Source organism: Carassius gibelio, chromosome A24 (assembly GCF_023724105.1).
Source record: "Carassius gibelio isolate Cgi1373 ecotype wild population from Czech Republic chromosome A24, carGib1.2-hapl.c, whole genome shotgun sequence".
NCBI classification, from domain to species: Eukaryota; Metazoa; Chordata; class Actinopteri; order Cypriniformes; family Cyprinidae; genus Carassius; species Carassius gibelio.
The window spans coordinates 8,211,722-8,231,515 of record NC_068394.1 but is presented as its reverse complement, the minus strand read 5'-3'; the positions used below and the strand labels follow the sequence as shown (position 1 = coordinate 8,231,515).

At 35.8% G+C, this 19,794-nt stretch overlaps 1 pseudogene; it reads left to right on the top strand.

The window, feature by feature from the left end:
• The first annotated feature begins 9,292 nt into the window (after nt 1–9,292).
• Nucleotides 9,293–10,238, top strand: LOC127946103 (peroxisome biogenesis factor 2-like; annotated as a pseudogene).
• Nucleotides 10,239–19,794: the final 9,556 nt, after the last annotated feature.

Genomic DNA, 19,794 nt, shown 5'->3' with positions numbered 1-19,794 from the left:
CATGCCGGCGTGCTGGATCAAAGCCCGGTTCCATGATCCCTCATGCCCAAAGGCCACCAGTCAAGGTGAAGCCAGAATTAAAAATCCTGAGCTCAAGGGCAGAAAATGAGTTTTGAAAAATGAATGAGGGACCATCCCATGACTTTGGTGTGAGGGAGAGAATAGAGAGCAAGTGAGTGAGCGAGCGAGAGAAAGAGGCAAGGGAATATAGGCATGTGACTCACATCAGGCTGAGCATGTGTTGAGTGCGATGGATCACTTATGTGAGGGGTCTAATGTCAGTTTTCAGCTCCTGGATATTGGCTCGCAGACAGCTACTGTCCTCCTCCAGGCATGTCCGCTGATGGTCCAAATCCTGCCGAAATCACAAAGGAAACATCTCCAACCCCTCCACACTGCTGCAAATCCAATCTGTCTAAACTAACACTTTAGCTTCAACTTTGATATAAGCTTTGGAACATCTGCTCCAGGTTGGAGACCTTTCGGCCATGAGCTAAGCTTATCACAAGGTTGCTGGGGTTGATTAGGCTTATGTTGCATGCTGATAAGTTCAATTAATTAAAAGAGCTCATGTGGATATGCTGTATCTGAAACTATTAAAACAAGAAAAACCACACTATGTGTTCAAACTGTTTGGAACATTCATTTTAATTATGTCTATGCATAAAGTGATAGCAATAAGCAGTCAGACTTTGAAAATGCCATTACTTTAAAACAATTATAAACCTATAAAATGGGTTAATAAATCTGGTTTTATATCGCAACCATTCAATCAGTGCATTTGGAGCTCATATTACCAGGTTCGAAGCATTCTTTACATTGCAAGAGGCAAATAAGCAGCTTTTAATGCTCTGAATCTATTAAATTGCCAATTATGTACATTAGAGCAATGGTTACTGCAGTCAAGGGACAACAGCATAATATGCCTCTGGGATGGTAGAGATGGAGTCTTCAATCTAATTCTGCTGATTCTTGATGATGAAAACGAATAGAAATGGAGTGGTACCCCAGCATCTATATTGTGTGGTCTAGCTAATAAACTCCTCTTTAAACTGAGTATAGTGTGTACTGTTCTCTGCATTTTAGGGGTCATTTGCAGTGATAAGAGATAATATTGACTTTAGTCTAAATATTAGCCAAATGCATGTTATTTGTTGCATGACACATAGACGTATAACTCTGCTACGTTTAACCTAAATTATCAATCTTACTTCTGTCAGGGAGAATGGCTTTAAACTAGGTTAGGTTCAGTGGCACCAATGACCATACAGGGAGGTGAATAATTTACAATACATACTGATGAATTATTAAAATATCTATTAGCAGTGTACATACTAAATAGAAGTCAGTGCATATTGTGGAAGGTAATGCACCTAGAGAGTTACAGATCATGTTGTCCCTTTTATTGCAGAAATTATAAGTAATCTTAATGTGAATTTAATGTGTCTCTTCTTGGGAAAAGCCAGCTGTCCTTACATACAGTACAATTATAACATGCGAGCAATGATGAATCAAAGAATTCAAACTCTTTCAACAATAAACACAATATGTGAATCCATAAATGGTGAAGAGATTTCAAATTATTATCTTCACAAAACCTAAACCTTGAAAACTTTGAATAGGCCATATGAGAGTGTGAATACTGTCCAATACACAATAGTCCACAATCTTGTGTAAAAAAAAAAAAAGGGGTATACACTTCCAGATGAACAGATTCATATCTCTACAACATTGGGTCTTTATGTGTGTAAGATTATTGTAGGTTTGGTTTCTCTCTTGTAAAACTCAGTTTTGTTAACAAGGACATTATACAAAATAGGAATTGAAAAAAAAATCTGTTTAAGGGATGGTTCACCCGAACATAAAGGTCTGTCATAATTTACTCACCGTCACGTTGTTCCAAACTGGTCTAAATTTCTTTCTTTTAAGAAGCACAATTAAAAATATTACAAAGAAGCACTCAAAAAAGAACTGAATCTGTGTTCTGCAAAAATAATGCAGGTTGGGATGGGAATAGCAAAAACATAAGGATGTATGTTGGGATGAACAGTCCCTTTAGCGGTTTGAATTTCTAAAGAGCGTTCTAGTCTGCCTGAAAAAAATAAAATAACTGGGGAAAAAAACTAATAATAATAATAAAAACTACTGTATGTGACTAAGAGAATGCCATTGTTGCTTGCTATCACTCCATCACTGGGGGAAAATAATCACTCATTATAACTACTATATATAAATTAAAAATATATAAATACAATTATAAACACAAACGCACGTTTATATATATATGTATATGCAAACACAATTAAAAACCAAAGCAGATGCTTTCAATTTAAACAATTTCTGCGAGTAATCCTCTATCCTCTTCCAAAGCATCAACCATTTTAGACAACCAAATTGTTCTTATTGAACTCCCTGTCAGTATGAATAAGTGGTGAATTTCTATTCAAAATGTGGCATAATACGGATTTATTATTTTGCACTCCTGACATAAATTACGAAATAACGGTGACTGCAACGTTTTATCAAAACATTTTTCAAATATCTAAGCTAGAGACTTAAAGTTTTTAATTGATGCACAGTTTGTCCAGATCAAGTAAGAGTGATGTTTTATCATGCTGTGAAAGTGAAACAATAATAAACTGGGGCCGTCGCCGATTTTTGAACGCGTAAACCGTCTAATACTATGGCTTCTAGACGCTTTATATATAAGCGTTTCACTTCTTTTTTCCCTTTGTCCCACAATCTCCGTGCTGGGAATACATGCTACTCATTAGAGCCCGCCCCTGCTTGATAGCGATTGGTTAAAAGATGTAGAATTTGATTGGATGGTTCATTGTCAGACGCTAAAGCATGCGTGAAGCAACGCCTCTACCACATGCATTGCGCGATACGATTCATGTTTGCCTAGCTCAATCAGGTATTGCGATTGGATGCATGTGATCAAGGGTCCAGAGAAAATAGGCTTGTTCGACTTCATGCAGTTTTGCGCAAACCGATCGTCGGCTGACTTGAAGCAGTGCATGCCGGTTAGAAATTTTGTCCGACTTGATACAGCGCTGACTCCACGTGACTGTGACGTGTGCCATCAAAGTACCACGAGAGCTATTCGAGAGTAGCCGGAGAACTCAGCCAGCGCAGCTTCTGAAGAGCGGCTGCACAGGTTCTGATGACGACACAACTGATCCACGATTGGCTGGATTCACTGATGACACCGATGACGTGCGTTTCAAGTTTATTGCGAGTCCGCTTCAGTTTCAGAAATTCTCATATGGACTTTTAAAACAGTTCAATACGTTTTTATGTCGTCTTCATCTTATAAATCATATTTATTAAATATTGTTTTACTGTATTTACTTTATTGTTAATATAAAGTTTGTGTATGTTTATTTTGCATGACTTTCTTTTTTATACAGACCTTTTACAGTATTCAGCAGCATAACCTATTCAAATGAGCATTTTTAAGAACTAAAATGTTAATCTAAAAAGCTTACAATCTATTGTGGTCATAAATGTATGCTCCTATACAAATGATACATAATACATTATGTTCCTCCATTTGTTTGGTTTCTTCATATTCTCTAGTTTATTTAGCTGTGTTTATACTTCACCTGCATGTGGTTAGCAAACTGCTAACAACTTGCTGTAACTTCAACTTAACAACTTGACAACATTCTGTTCACTTTCAAATAGTTGGTCTAAATCACAATATAAATCCAACAGAATTGTGCTTTTCTGTATATGAAAATCAGTGGTGTTATGTTTAAAATGTTAAAAAGCTCAGCAGGAGGGCACTGTGAATCTTGTTGCTGAAACCTTCTTAAAAAACACATACCCACCAGGGAATTTTTTTATAGGTTACTTTTTATCATTTTGTATTAGCAGAAACACCCATGTCATACTGATAAAGTATATATTCAATATGTTATCTTGTTTTGGAAGGCACCCTTCCAAAACACCACTTTTTTTTTCTTTTTTTTTTTTTTTTTTTCTCAAAACACCACTTATACACACATTTAAACGCGATCAAGTAAGCAATCACCACGTGATCTGCCATGACTGACGTAATTGCAGCAAACTACGGGAGCCACAACGTGTCCGGCTTCATATCTCCGTTTGCAGCTCCTCCCCACCTGCACGCGGCTACTCTCGCCGATCGGTTGCATCCAGCCGCAGCCGATGTCGAACACACCTAATGCCATTTGCAATTGGCTCATCTGCTTCAAGGAGGGGTTAACCGAGATAACCTGGAAAAAGGAGGAAAAATATTAGCGCCTCAGTTCCGAGTCAGTCCGATTGTGGACTGGCACTCTTGTCATGGGTCATTATGCTACATTTATTTGCTCATGTCAAATCTCAGTTAACCAGACGTTGTAAGAAAACATTCTGTGTCAAGTTGCATTTAGTTTGGTGCAGGACAGAGCACTGATTCCTCCCTACTCAATCTAACATTAGATCCGTGCGTTTTAAGCATGCACGATTTGCATGGTCGACAAAACACTAGTATTTTGATATAATATTGTTTATATTTAGCATAAGCATTCCCTTTTATTAAAACCAAGTGGCATTAGATCTCATTACTTTTATGTTGCTTAAAAATAAAAATAAATAATAATACAGTAAAAACAACAACACTAAGTATATATATATATATATATATATATATATATATATATATATATATATTTAATCTTTGTATTACAAACTGATACTGAAATTCTGATATTAAAATTAATGGTCACCTTTCAGGTCATTATTCACAGAAACCTTATACAGCTTAAGCTCACAGATCGTATGGTGTTTACAGTCTTTTCCAGTGTCATTTATATTTGGACTTGACCAGCTGTGATGATGTCAGAGAGGGGGAGTTGTTTACTTTATAATCAGTTTGTTCATTTTCACCAGTTTGACCCTTTCATGTCTATTTGCAAACCTTTTATATCAGAGACGGACATGACCTTGTTATGCTGACCAGCCAATCAAAGCATGGAGACATTCATTCAATATCATAACTTTTTTGTGTGTATTAGCACCTTTTCTTTTTTTAATTATCAAGGTAACAGATTATACTAGTTTCTTTGCATTAGCTACCACTGTCATGGAAAATAATAATAATAAATATTAAATCATTAATAATAAATAAATAAAATAGGCATACTATTTGAATGACAAAAGCATTTATAGCAGTAGTAGTATATAATAGTAACTTTAACCCTAGCCATATAGTAAGTTCAGGTAGTTAATTAATATTACTCGGCACTTAGATATATAATTACACTGTAACAAGGACATCTTAAAATAAAGCACTTTATTTTACAGTCCTGTTCCTCACGTACATGCTATGTATTTATTATAGTAATTCTCTAACTGGGTAATAACTAGCTAGTAACCCTGAACCTAATCTTAACCCATGTAGTTACCTTATATTAATTGGGCAAGTACACTGTAAATACACGCTAGTTCACATTATGTAAAATAAAGTACAGCCATTATAGCACTTAAACAAAATAATAATAATCTGTAGAAAAATGGATGGTATCCTAGCAGAAAATTACTGGTTCAATTTTCATTATGCAAAACACCTGTGAAAAATCAATATGGAAAATTTATTTATACTGAAACAGTTCATTATGGGATGTATTTGTACTAACTTTAGAGTGTAAATTTTTGTATGAAGTTTTAGAGTGATCCGAAATGCTGTCATTGTACAGAATTAGGACAGCTGATTGCTGTGGATTTGATTGAGCTCTAAGTGGCCCATAGCACACTTAACATAATGAATGGTGTTAAAGTCAGACTGCGGTATGATCTCAGCCCAGGTCAAAAGGTTGCCTATAGATTTGTGCCAGTGTTGCATTTAAATGGATTAAATTTTAAAAAGCAGACTATATTGTTGGGTTGTTTTTGCAGATGTGTTTGAAGCTGAGTTTGAGTCTTTCTTCCATCTGTGGGCAAAATGTTTACCAAGTTGCTGCTTCCATATACAGAGAGCCTTTTATTATTACATTATATGGCCTTGCTAAGCCAAATCTAGATGAGGGTGAGAAGAAAAACAATTATTGTACATAAACATGACTTTTAAGGGCAGTGGTTTGTGATGTGGTGTCATGGAATAAAGATGATGTGTTTGCTGTAGCTGCTTCTAATATTTTTCTTTTTTTTTCTATGTAAATAGAACAAAATGGCTATCATAACAAGATTAAATGCTTTTTTATGGAAATATATCATAAGACCGATACAAAATTACAATACAAATGTATTGAAGCGGAGATCCTTTATGTGGACACAGCAAAGCCTCACTGCCCTCTGTACACCATAATATGCAGCTTCACAATTTTTTCATTTATTTACTGTTCTCTTCAGTCATTCCTGCTGCCTCAGCCTTTAAATGTTTCATGAGTTTTTAAGCAGTGTTTTTTCTGCCTAAATCTGTACTTAAGGCTCTAAATCTTCCACCTTTATGCTCACAAAATCAATTAATTATTTTAAATAATTTACATTTTGTGCAAACAAGTTTAAGCAAAGCATATATTTGTGTCAGACCTAGATGCTATTTCTTAGATGTTAAGTTAGTTAGATCGGGGCTCTTGCGATTCATCAGTAATTAGAGAAATGGGGCAGTCTGATGAGACATTAGGACCAAACCTTGAACCCCAAGAGCTTTTGCAGTCATTCATATTTTATGATACTGACTTAGAACAATTAGAACGGTCACAGGACGGGGTATTTTAGCAGTGCTGTAATCCCATTTCAGGATGACATCACCTTTAAAATTCAGAAACTGACAGACCCATCAGTGTTCATAATGAAATAGATACTTCAGGGACAGAGTTAAAACTTGAATGCAAAACAAGGAGACTTGCTAATGTTTCTGCCAGCTGAAAATGGCACCAGAGTTCTGTAACCTTAATCAAACAATTGATTAAAGCAAGCAAAGGATTTTTTTTTGACTGAGTGTCACCTCTTCTGCCACTGGAAATACAACAGGTTTACAGGTTTAAGCAAAGGATAATAAAACCCCTCTGGCATGTGATATATTTTTTTTATAAAAGGCACTGAAATATTTAGCAAATCAATTTTTTTATTATTTCATATTTTTTTTAATCATCAAATATAATGTAATATACACTTTTCAAATGTAATTAAAAACTAATTAAATTAAACTAATTGTAATTAAAGAAATTAAAACTTTTATCGAGGGTACATTAAATTGATAGGAAAGACATTTATATTTTAATAATTTATTGTTTCAAATTTTTATTTATCAAAGAATCCTGAAAAACAATATCATTGTTTCAATAAAAATAGTACGCAGCACAACTATTTTAACAAAAATATTTCTTGAGCACCAAATCAAAAAGATTTCTGAAGGACTTTGTGACACTGAAGGCTGGAGTAATGCTATAAAAAGTAAGTGTTGCCATCACAGGAAAAAAAAACACATTTTAAAAAATATTAAAAACTTTGTAATAAAAAAAATGTACTAAAAAAATTGTAATAATATTTCACAGTATTGCTATTTTACTGTATTTTGACTCTTAAAAACACTTCTACTGACCCTATTTTTTTTTATAAACAGATATTAGGTCTTCTCTGACTTACCCCAAATATGCAAAGGCTAACAGAAATTAAAAAGCAAGGCCCATATGCTTCCTAAAAATCTCTGGATTCCAAACTGTCCGGTCTCTGCATGAATATCATGGCCTACCGCCTTGTAATGCTAAGCCCAAGGTGACTCTGTGACCCAGCTTATCAGTTGCAGAACTGCCTCCAGTGGGCTGCCTCAGGAGAACATGTTTTATAGCCTGTGCCGGTGTCAGGCATTTGTCATTTAAGGCTGCTTGTCAGGACCTTGACTTGGCTGATATAACCTTATATGCGTGTTCCCCATCCATTTTGCAGCCTCTAAGATGGGCTCCATTTTCTAGCAAATTCAACTGTAAATTGCACTAGGGACATAAATAACAGAGCGGTCATATTTTTGACATATATAGCTAATGAGAAAATCAGTTTACAAATATAGTGTGCCCAGTTGTTTATTCAGACTACTGTTTTAGCTAGGCCACATTTTCATTGGCTATTTGTCACAGTAGTGACACCGTAAATGTGTATGAACCACTGCGCTCCATGTAGGTCAGGTCTTCGGATTACAATAGAGGTAAACGAAGCCATTGATTACAAATTTGGCCGATTACATAAGAAGCATAGATTTTCAGCTTTCCGGTTAAAGCCCTGTACATTCAAATGCTTAATTTTTATGGCCAGTGCACATTGACAAAAGTGTCTAGTTGTTATATATTTGGCAAGTACTTTGAGTCTGAGAGAACATGTCAATAGTAATCCTGATATTGATAGCAGTCCTATAAGAGATGTTACTTGCCCGAGCTAACATCTATGTAATCCTCTAAATCATAATTACATTACTATTGACAGGCCCTTGACAATAGTCACATTACTATTGATAGGTTGCTGTCAATATTATGTTCTCAAATAAAACATATTCATTCATAACTTGTAAACTGCTCAATAAAAGCCTATGACAAGAACATGGAAAAGCTGTATCCCCAGAGGGGCCTGCTGCAATGATTTGTCTCACCTGGCCGAGTGCTACTGAACAGTGAAGGATTTTTTCCTTACCTGAGAAACTATTGAACTGGTTTGTAATCCACGGCACATATGAAACATAATCTGTGGCCTAAAAGAGGAAGTTCTGACTGATTATACAATTGACCTAACTACAGTTTCCAACATCTGTCTAAAGCAGATCATTTTTCTACTGATTCATGAACATCTTGCATCCTTTTTATTTTCCATTTCAGTTGCATTCTTAAATTGGTGAAGGCACAGATGAACCTGAAGTATTGAAAAAAAGGCTTACCTTAAAGATTTGGAGATGCTTCCTGCAATTTTCATAAGCCAATTTATTGCAGATATTGTCCAAATCCAGTCCTATGCTAAGAGGTGGTCACACCAGCTCCTGGCTCTCATTTTTGAACCATCACGTTTAAAGAGATAAACTCAGCCCGATACAAACGCATTCCATGAAAAATTGGCAAACGTCACAGTTCTTAGATCCCTTATAAAAAGCCGTCAAAGTAAAGTAGTTCCACATAGCGGATGTTTACTGCCTTTCCAAGCCTGTGCTGTTGGGATAATCTCCTGTGATGTGATTTGTCCTCAGACTGAATCTGGAAAAGGAACAGCATAAGACCTCCTGTGCCTCTGCCCTGCACAGCTAAAAGGGAATTTAGGATGGGTTTTACATGTGAAAAGTGATTCCAACTCAGATGCAAAAATGCATAACCATTTGCTTCTTCTGCTTGTAGCTGGAGCTGGAGGTGACAAGCCATTCGCCAAGGCCGGCCCAAACCCTTTATCTCTGGTTTTGAGAATCAGTCAGCTGGATGCTTTTGAACTGGATGGTGCACTGGAACAGCTTGTTTGGTCACAGTTCACCAAATGCTTCCAGCATTTCAAGACTGGGCTCTTAACCCCTGTGGAACCAGAACTCAAGGCCCTTCTCCAACTCCTCTTGTGGAGGTTCACCGTCTTCTCCAACAGTGCCACCGTTGGCCAATCACTGCTCAACATCCGGTATAAAAACTCTCTGATCCCAGGACAGAAGTACCAACCCATGAGCCGGCCACAAAAATTCTGTTTTGTTCTGTTGACAGTCGGTGAAAAGTGGCTGAGAGAACGGTCAAATGGCTTGTTCCTCAACCACCCTTCAGAATCCAAGGCCCGGAAGGTACTCAGCATCTTGACAGGCCTTACCAAAGTGGCCAGCCTGGTCAACTTCCTACTGTTCCTCCAAAGAGGAACTTATTCAACACTTGCTAGGAGTGCAGCCAGTGTTCAGTCGGCCCCAGGGACCACGAGACATCAACTTCCAGTTCTTGAACTGGGTGCTGTTGTGACATGGCTTTGCTGAGTTCCTTATCTTTCTGCTGCCTCTCATAAACCTGTGGAAGCTTAAGGCCAGTGTTGCCACTCTGTTCTCCTCTCTGAATGATCTGAAAGGAACGGAAGGTGCGGAGGAGACCTACTGCACCGAGTGCGCCATCTGTGGGGAGTGGCCCACAATGCCCAATTCAGTCGGCTGCAGACACGTGTTCTGCTACTACTGCCTCGAGAGCCACACGATCGCTGACATCTGCTTTACCTGCCCCAACTGTGGTGCAGAAACTGGAACGATAGAGCCAGTCAGGCTTCATTTAGGAACAGAGTTGCATCAGAGTTGAGAGCAGTCTTCTGATTGACTTGAGATACACATACAGCAGGAGAACTTGAAACCAAGTTGAACATTTGAGTCTATCACAGAGATTGGTTGATGAAGGCATAAGGCTTGTGCCTTCTTCTGAAATGAGAGAATTTGTTGCCATGAAATATGCAGAATTTTGTACAAAGAGACAAACTTGATGTAAAACATCATTTGTGTCACTTATTTATTCAGCCTCATTAAAGTTTGATAGAAACTGTGTATCAGAGGTCCACTTTTCTGCATTCTGGGATTGAGCACTGAGCAAATTAGTAAACATCAAAACAAGCCTTTGCTCAACTGCCTGCACGATCCAATTCCCCTCATCCCCTATGAAGGGAGAAATTTGCACAAGATCAAGGAGAGGCCATGATAGCACCAGGGGGGAGTTGGGTTGGATGCAGATTGACAGACATCCCATCATAATCTCCATGGCCCTTCTTAATACGCCAGTAAACTGTAACAAACTAGAATAGGACTGAAGTTTCGGGCATATTATGCTCTTAGCCTAATAATGACTGGAAAGATGGGTATTTATTGTGCTGTTAACTCTCTTCAGTGATCCATGCCTAATGCCAAACACATTCAAATGGACTCAGACCTGCCCGAAACTCACACTTCAGTCCAAAATTGGGAATATGGGAATGTAGCATACCGGTTTGCCCTCATGTGGGTTCATTGATGTCATTGTTCACATGGTCAAATAAACGGGACCACCAAGAAGTGTAGCTCCCACTATATCCAGAACTGTTCAAGTTTACTTGTGTACTACGTTAACAATGTTCAAAAGATATTTAATGTGCAACAGCATATGTTTGTACCCTTTGTTTTGTTTCATAGGATTAAAGGAATTTGCCACCACTGTTCTGGAAATGTTCTGTAATGGTTGGCAATTTACAATATACACAACATATGGTTCTGGTGTTTTTTCACATTGATCAGGGCCAGGGAACATCTGTCCTTCAAAATGCATTTGTTTAAAGACTTCAAAAGCATCCAAATAAAACCTTGTAAAACACTAAACCAGACACAATACACTATTGTATTGTATATTTATGTAGTTCTTGAGATTTGCTTTCAGTTATCTATATTAATGTATTTTCTGAATATATTATTATCAGTATTAATTATACATAATGCTCAGTTGTTAGAAGCAGATGATTTCAGATTTTCAGTTACTTGTTTTAAGCATTAATTTAAAGTTTTAAAATAAAAGAGGACCGATAACTATATGTTTTTGTACATAATGTGTATTTTACAGAGCTTTTCAAACATGTGAACATCATAGTGAGTTACATGCAAAGAATTTTTATCATTTTTCTTTGTAACAGTTCATCTGAAGAGTTCTCATTTTGCACTTCATCTTCTCCAAATCTCATTTACACTCAGGGTTGCACTGTCTACAATCAGCAATAAAACATAGACATTTTTTACATACATGCTACAGTAGACAATGCCAGCTTCGTGCTTTGATGAGTGATCCAGCCCATTACAATCAACACATCCTTGATCCTTTGATGTCAAACATTGAGTTCTCTGATGAACAGGTTTGGAATTAAAACGCTCTAGTTTAGTCTGTCTAATACTAGTACTTACCCTTTGCATCTATTCTTTGCTTAATTGAACAGCAGCTTACACCATACTGAAAGACATACTTTTATTTTATATCAGAGTGTCTGAGATTTTGTTTTTGTGTGTGCTTGTCCCAGCAAGGCAAAAGTCATTAAAAACAAATAAAACATCTGAGATAAATACTTCATGCAGTTCATTGCCATGTGTTGCTCTAGACTCCTAACTAAATGTTCATGGCTAAAAAGCAAATCTAACACAGCTAGTGGACAAACTTGTCAACAGTGGCCAATTATCTGTGTTTCTTCACTGTTGGAAAGGCATTTGCACTCTAAACCGGGAATGTGGAGAATCAATGAGTCAAAAAAAGATACATTTCCTGACACCCACTGATTTCTCAACATAAATCGTTCACTTCTGACCAGCGGAACAAACATCCATCTGTATCTCTTGCCATAATTGACCCAGTTTTCTCACTTCAGTCAAACTTCCAAACATTTTGCAGAATACCTTTAAAATACAAAATTGCATTGATTCTTTATAAAATTGCATACAGTAGATTTATTGCCGTGGTTCTATAAAAACATTAAGGGAACATTCCGTTTTATAATTTTGCAAACATTAAAGGAATGTTAATTTTGAATGCTCTGAAACAAATGCATAAAAACTGTTCCATTAATGATGTATAAATAGCATTTTTATTATGCTTAGGTTTTAGAATATTACTAAAGACGAGACAACTTTGAATGAACATTCTATTAACGTTACTGTAAGAACGTTTGTTCATATCTTTGAGAGAAACTTGCCAGAATGTTAGCCAGTTGTAAAAACATTCTCTGTCAACTGAGACATTCCCATTTTATTTGTTCCTAATACATTTTTACAAAATCTCTCTCTCTCTCTCTCTCTCTCTCTCTCTCTCTATAATAAATACATTTTCATATAAAAATAATAATAATACATTTCTTAAACTCCAGAAAAATGGTAGGGCAATCAATTTTATACATAAAAGGCATTTGAAAACTAGCAGAATAAATGAAGCACTTTTTCATAGAAAAACATTCCTTGGGAGGGGAAAGTGCCTTTAGTTTAAGAAACCCACTTTTAACGGACAAGCTCAACACTATGTCTTCCTTCTCTTTCTCACAGATCCTCTCAATTCCAGCCTGATGCTAATGAATGCAAGACTGGCACTGACATTATCTGCTGGTAACGTCTGAGGTGGAGGGAATGAGTTTGGCACGGTAAGTGATAGCCTCGCTGACTCCTGTGGAGAACTACAAAGAGAGACTGCATGCCTGGAAGGAAAAGCCAATACCTGTGTTCCTCCACAGGCCCTCCGTTCATTGGCTGTGCCGGACTAGAGTGGCTTAGAGAGAGAATGAACGGCAACGAGGAATTAAGGAGGATTACGGGCCAGTCTGTGCTGTAATGAGCCTGAGGTGAGGTGGGTTCCAGCCAAAGTCTGAGCAGGCCTCTCATTGATGTCTACTACACACAAAATTGCAAATAATCTGCAGACATCCTTCCAGATGTCCCCTTGAATTTCCTGCAGCTTAAGACAAATCGAAAGTGCTTTGAAAGTTTTGATAATCAAATAGCAAGTTTGATTGAAACCTTGCAAATGGAAGAAAGTAGCGTGCAGCCATCTAAAGATGTTTAACTTGTGCCCTAATGACAGTCACCCCATCTCTAGAGAATTTCACAGGGATTCAGGAGAGAGTGATACATTCTCTTCCCAGACAGTGTTATCTGGTAAAATAAAGAGACTGAATTGCAGCACCTTGGATCTGAAATTTAACAATGTATTCAATTTTTTATGTAAATATATATATATATATATATATATATATATATATATATATATATATATATATATATATATATATATATATATAATGAAATATTACCACAATTAAAAATAAACACTCTACACTCTAATAAACATTTCTATTTTAAAATCTATAATCTTACATTTATTCCAGTGATGACAAAGCTGAATTTTCAGCAGTCATTACATCCTTAAATATGCTAATATGGTGCCCAAGAAACATTATTATTATTATTATTATTATTATTATTATTATTATTATTATTATTATTATTATTATTATTATTATTAAGGCAAGGGAAGTTTATTTATATAGTACATTTTATACACAATGGTAATTCAAAGTACTGCACATGAAAATGAATTTAAAAAACTACATGCATTAGAAATAAAAGTAGCATAAGAAATAAAATAATAATTAAAGCAAATAACAAAACAATTATTAAAAGTAATTTTAAAAACATTTAAAATGCATGAAAATTCATAACAAAAAAGGAAAAAACATAAAATACAGCACATTATTAATTTTGAAAACAGTTGCACTGGTTTCTATTTTAATATATAAAGTTTTTTTTTTTTTTTTCAGTTCAAAAGAAGAACATTTATTTAAAACAGATCGATTTGATGGCAATAAAATATGAATAAAAGTAAACCCACAGAGAGAATAAAGCATATTCAAATTCAACATGACAGCAGCATTGGAGAAGAGAAGGGCGAATTATCGTTTAGAAGATGCTTACTGAACATAAACCGAAACCTCTAAATGTGCAAATCACCTGAAGGGTAATGACAACATACAGCATACAGATGTTCATTTCAATCTGGCTGGCCAAGAAAATTATTTCCTCCCGTTCCCATGGAAACCATACTGCAAAAGGTGTCTGTCTGTGAATTTCAGCTGGAAATCACAGAGCCAACGTGTCTGTGAAGATTAACCTCAGCGACAGAATTTGTTCTGTTTGCCAATTCCCCACCAAACAAGGAAATACTGATCAGCAGGAGAAGAAGGGAAATTGATTTCCATGCATGTTATCGTTTCTTTTTACAGCGGTACAGATTGGCAGTGTAAACTTTTTCCTGTCCACCTGCTGTTTCTGTATCCGATTTGCCTCCATTATTTACTGAACAAAAAATTTTTTTGAAAGAGGCGGGAGGATATTGTGTGAAACAAAGCTTGTATGCGTGATCTGATATTAGAAAATTCCTCATATTTTCATGCTGGAGACCAGGGCACTTCTATTCACCGATGAAAGACATACCTTTGCTATTCCAGAGGTCATTGTCAACACACCCAAATGAAAGTCAACTGTATCTTTCAGTCTGAAAGCAGCGACTTGTCCCGGTGCTGCTGCTCTTGTGCGAGGACGGCCTGCCCTCTATATGCCCCAGCTGATTGCTTTGCATTCACAACAGCTGTGGCTCTGCAGCTATTTAAAATCGCGCATGATCTTTTCTGCTCAAACATTTTAAAAGACAAAATTATTCCTTTCTGAAACACATTTTATTTTGTTGAAAACAGATGCTGCGTTTCTAGGCATCTGTGTGGTATTTGTTCAGTTTGAATACAACAGGACCGTCTGTGAGCGGCACAATCATGAACGAATAACAAACACGTAGATTTAAAATTATGTAAAACATATATAGGTTTCAAATGTTGTATCTGTATGTGTCATGTTTGTAAGCTTTCATCATAAAGCTACTGATTTTATATTTTTGATAATAAAGTTTGATAAACTACATTTAAATGTTGTTGTTGTTGTTGTGTGTGTGTGTGTGTGTGTGTGTGTGTGTGTATATATATATAAAATCGAAACCGTCCTGAAACTATTTTTGTGCATTAATTTCTATCTCAGCTGTGTTTGTGTCTAGCGTTGCATCGCTGCATGTATTTATGTATTTATCCATTGAGAGGCACACAGCATGACCTACAACTCGGCTCAGAGCATCTTGGGGGGCTGGTATTCCCCCCGGGCCTCTCATCTTTTACTGTGCTGTGACAGAAAATGGAGGCAGTGAGTGCAGAGTGCTGCATTAAAAACCCTTTACCCATTGGTGATTTATAAGCGTCCGCCCAGCTCAAGCTCGCAACGAAACACCATCTTTCCCGCAAGAGGCCATTTGTGAATTTCAGTTATGGGGGGTCGGATGCATCATCACAAAGACCCAACTTCACCACGAGAAGGTTGCATGTCTAGTAATTTAGCATTTTAATGGTTATTCTCACCTATTCAGTGTGATGCAGTGTTGGTGAAGTAGCTGAGCAATATGAAGTACTACAATTATATGATATCCTCTCGTTGACTGGTAGTCCTGACAATTAATATTTGAATGTGGCAATAAGCATGTTTTTCACTGAACAACTGAGTCAGGCAGAGTCTCGGGTCACCCGAAATCAAAAGTACCTTTCCAGAGACGGACTGGACTCTGTGTCCTTGAGATGGGCCAAAATATAAAGGAAATAATAATTCTGAATTTATCTGCTTGCACCTGTGCAAGTTGCTATGTGAATGATAAAGGGACCTGAAAACAACAAAAAGCACACCATTTCATTTATATATAGTCATTTTGATGTTACCCTTAAAAAAGAATGAATAAATATATCAGAAGAGGATTAGAAAATTCACAATGAACATATGATTCAGGTTCATGATTAACAAACTATCTGTGGTTATAAAATACTTCTGAGTCATTATTTTAAAACAACACTAATTACTATATTAGTGTACATTCTTGTTTGACAAAGATTGTGACTGTAAACAAATACACACATATTTTATGTTAAACATCATGTTTTGAACATTTCTTGGGTGGGTGTGTGTCTGTGTGTGTATGCATGTAAAATCAGGTTTGACGTAATTAAACAAAGAATGTTTTTAATTCATGTAACATATTCAGTTGTGTCTCATCCAGAATTCTAATGAAAGTCCTGGGACACACAGGAAAATAATGAAGATGGTGGAAACTGGAGAGGACTTTAGGGTTTGCGAAGGGAGAAGCTAATATCTACATGGTCAGGTCGGGCCACAGACGGACTAACGGTGTACGCATTATTCCTTGAATAAACACAACAAGCCCAGAGGTGTTGACAAGCATCTGTTTTATCATTAATCAATTTTTATATAAAGATTAAGATGTGTTTGCAAAGTAAAAATTAAGCAAATAAAGAGTTGTCACAGTACTTGGACACATACAGGAAGATTTCAACAAATAACTCTGATTTTCTGATGCTTTGTGGACAAAATAATGACTCAACACACAGATCAAGAATTAAATTTGGGTTTATGAGCTCCTACTAACTTACATTCGTTCACTGGACAGTCTTAGATCAATTATAAAGTTACAGTGAACTTATGATTCAGATTTATAAACAGCAAACTAGGTTATTAAAGATGTGGGTTTTTAGATCATTATATCAAAATAACACTAATAAATAGAAGTTTGGTTGTTATAGTTTGACAAAGATTGTGACAATAACCAAATATACATATCGTGGGAGGAAAAACATGCAAATATTGTCTGCATTTATGCTTGAAGAAAGCAAAAAAAAAAAAAAGTGGCAAAAGGCATGCAACGTCATCACATGAGCTCTGACCTGTGGTTTCTCCATCTCACAGATATGATCACTCAGAGTGGTAAACAGGTTAAACGGGAAAATGCTTGTAATCCAAGTCCCATGTCTGGAAATGAGAGGGTCTTTTGTGTAGCAAGCGTGTGTGATGCACTGCTTTGTAATTTACATATGGCTGTACTGTGTAAATATACAGGGAGGACTCAGACAGGCACTGCCAAAACACACAGGCGCTCTCTGAGAATACAACGGCTGTCCTCTCTTTCAACATATATATATATATATATATATAATGCACATTTCTAAAAACTTAAAAATACAATGAAAAAAGCCAATATGTGTAATATTATAAAATGCGCACAAATATATTATTAACGCATTTAACACACTTTTTATTTAGATCATCTGCCATTTCATACAGTCGATTGATGACTAATATGAGGCAGGGCAACAACTTACTGGGTCATGGAGCCTAGAGAATATGCCTAAAATTCAAGATATGGGGCAAAATGCCAGTTTGAAATTTTGTCTCATATTTACATCACCTAGTTAAGAAATATTACACGAGAACTAGGCTAAGTGCAATATCACACAAGTGCAAATGTGATACTCATCTTATACAACAAGTCATTAAGAAGTTAATATTGTGTTATTTTAAACACAATGTTGTCCGTTTTGCTCAATTTTGCCAACCAGAATATAAAGAAATATCAGAACGGTTTATCCCTGAGCAACCCACAGCAGCATTTCATTTTCATTTCACGTTGAACCATTGGCCATAGTCGCGTTGGCTTTGAAGTGGCGCTGCACAAGAAGTCTTGCGGTTCTTTGATGTCACACACGGTCTGATGGTGATGATCTGCTTCAAGTCGAACAAGTCTAATGATTCAATGAACCATTCATAAAGAACCATTTACTTTGCTCCTGAAACAAACAAATGAATAAATAACTCGATGACTTAATCATTAAGACATTTACCACCACCTATTGGCAGTTTTAGTTTATTATTTGATTTGATTTGATTTAATTGTTTATTTAAAAGGGGACAGTGCAATTTCATAAAACACATGAACAAACATGGTTAAAAAATCCAGAATTAGCCAAAAGGCAATTTTTCATCTGTAGGCCCATGGCCAAGATGTAAAAAAGCATTAAAATACGAACAAAAATATACATTTACAAGTCTAAGGCAAATTGACTACAATATAAATGACACTGTAAAATAATTTAAGGTACATTGTACCTGTTACAATAATCAGACATACAAAAAACACATTTTCAAATTTTTTTTTTTTTTTTACAGTATCATTTCTTTAAAGAAATCCTATTTTCAAAGTAATAATAATACAATTAAGAAAATAAATTATTAAAGTTATAGTTCACCCAACCAAAAATGACAATTCTGTCATTATTTACTCACATGGTCTAAAAGAGTAGGCTATATGCAATACATTATATCAAACAAAATATCTCTTGCTGAACCTGCTTTTTGTAATCTCTGTTTGATGCTTTTCACAACAATGACTTTAAATGATTTTTTCAGAGTAATTTCTCCAAATTTGATATGCAATTAATTAGTCACAACATCATATAATTAATTACATTAAAAAAATTTATCGCCCTGCATATTATATACCTGTCTAGGAAGATTACAAATCTATCTATCTATCTATATCTATCTATCTATCTATCTATCTATCTATCTATCTATCTATCTATCTATCTATCTATCTGTCTATCTGTCTATCTATCTATCTATCTATCTATCTATCTATCTATCTATCTATCTATCTATCTATCTATATCTAGACAGACAGAGAGTGTAATCTTTCCAGATTTGTAATCTTTCAGCAAAAGTGTAATCTTTCCAGATAGGCTACTCCCTTACATTTGAGAGCAGGGCTACGGTTAAACCAGGACCCCTGATCACCGTTACATCATTCACTCATAATGTCAGCTCTATTTCTGAAAGCATCCAAGTGCTCGTAAAAATGCAGACCTCTGCTTAAATGCTTTTTTAAAACGTATTTAAGGAGTTATGAAACATGACATGTTTACTGCGGTTGCCATAGTGTTGTTTCCAGTGTAAGAAACAATTAAATATGAATATTGTATTATGCAGAGGCTCAACCTCAATTCATGGCAGTCCCAGGATTTAGGTTTTTGCCTTGCTTCCCATTTTTGAAGAAAAGCAAATCCAAACTGCTTTACATGAGTATTTAGAGTAATGCTCATAGCAGACACTTTCTTACCAAAAGAGACTTTCAAGAATGTTCTGCTCTTTCAAAAGTCAATTAAAAACATTTTTAACATAACATAACATAACATTTTAATTAATTATGTCTAACAAAAACTGCTCACTACAACTTCACACTTGGTTTACTTCAAATAAACTTCACATTTATACATATTTATTTGTTTAAAGCACAAATATGCATATATAAATATACTGCTGTATTTTTGGTTCCTTTAAAGGAATAGTTCACCCAAAAATGAAAACTTGCTGAAAAAGTACTCACCCTCAAGCCATTCAAGATGTAGATAAATGGACTTGTTGGACTGGACACTGGA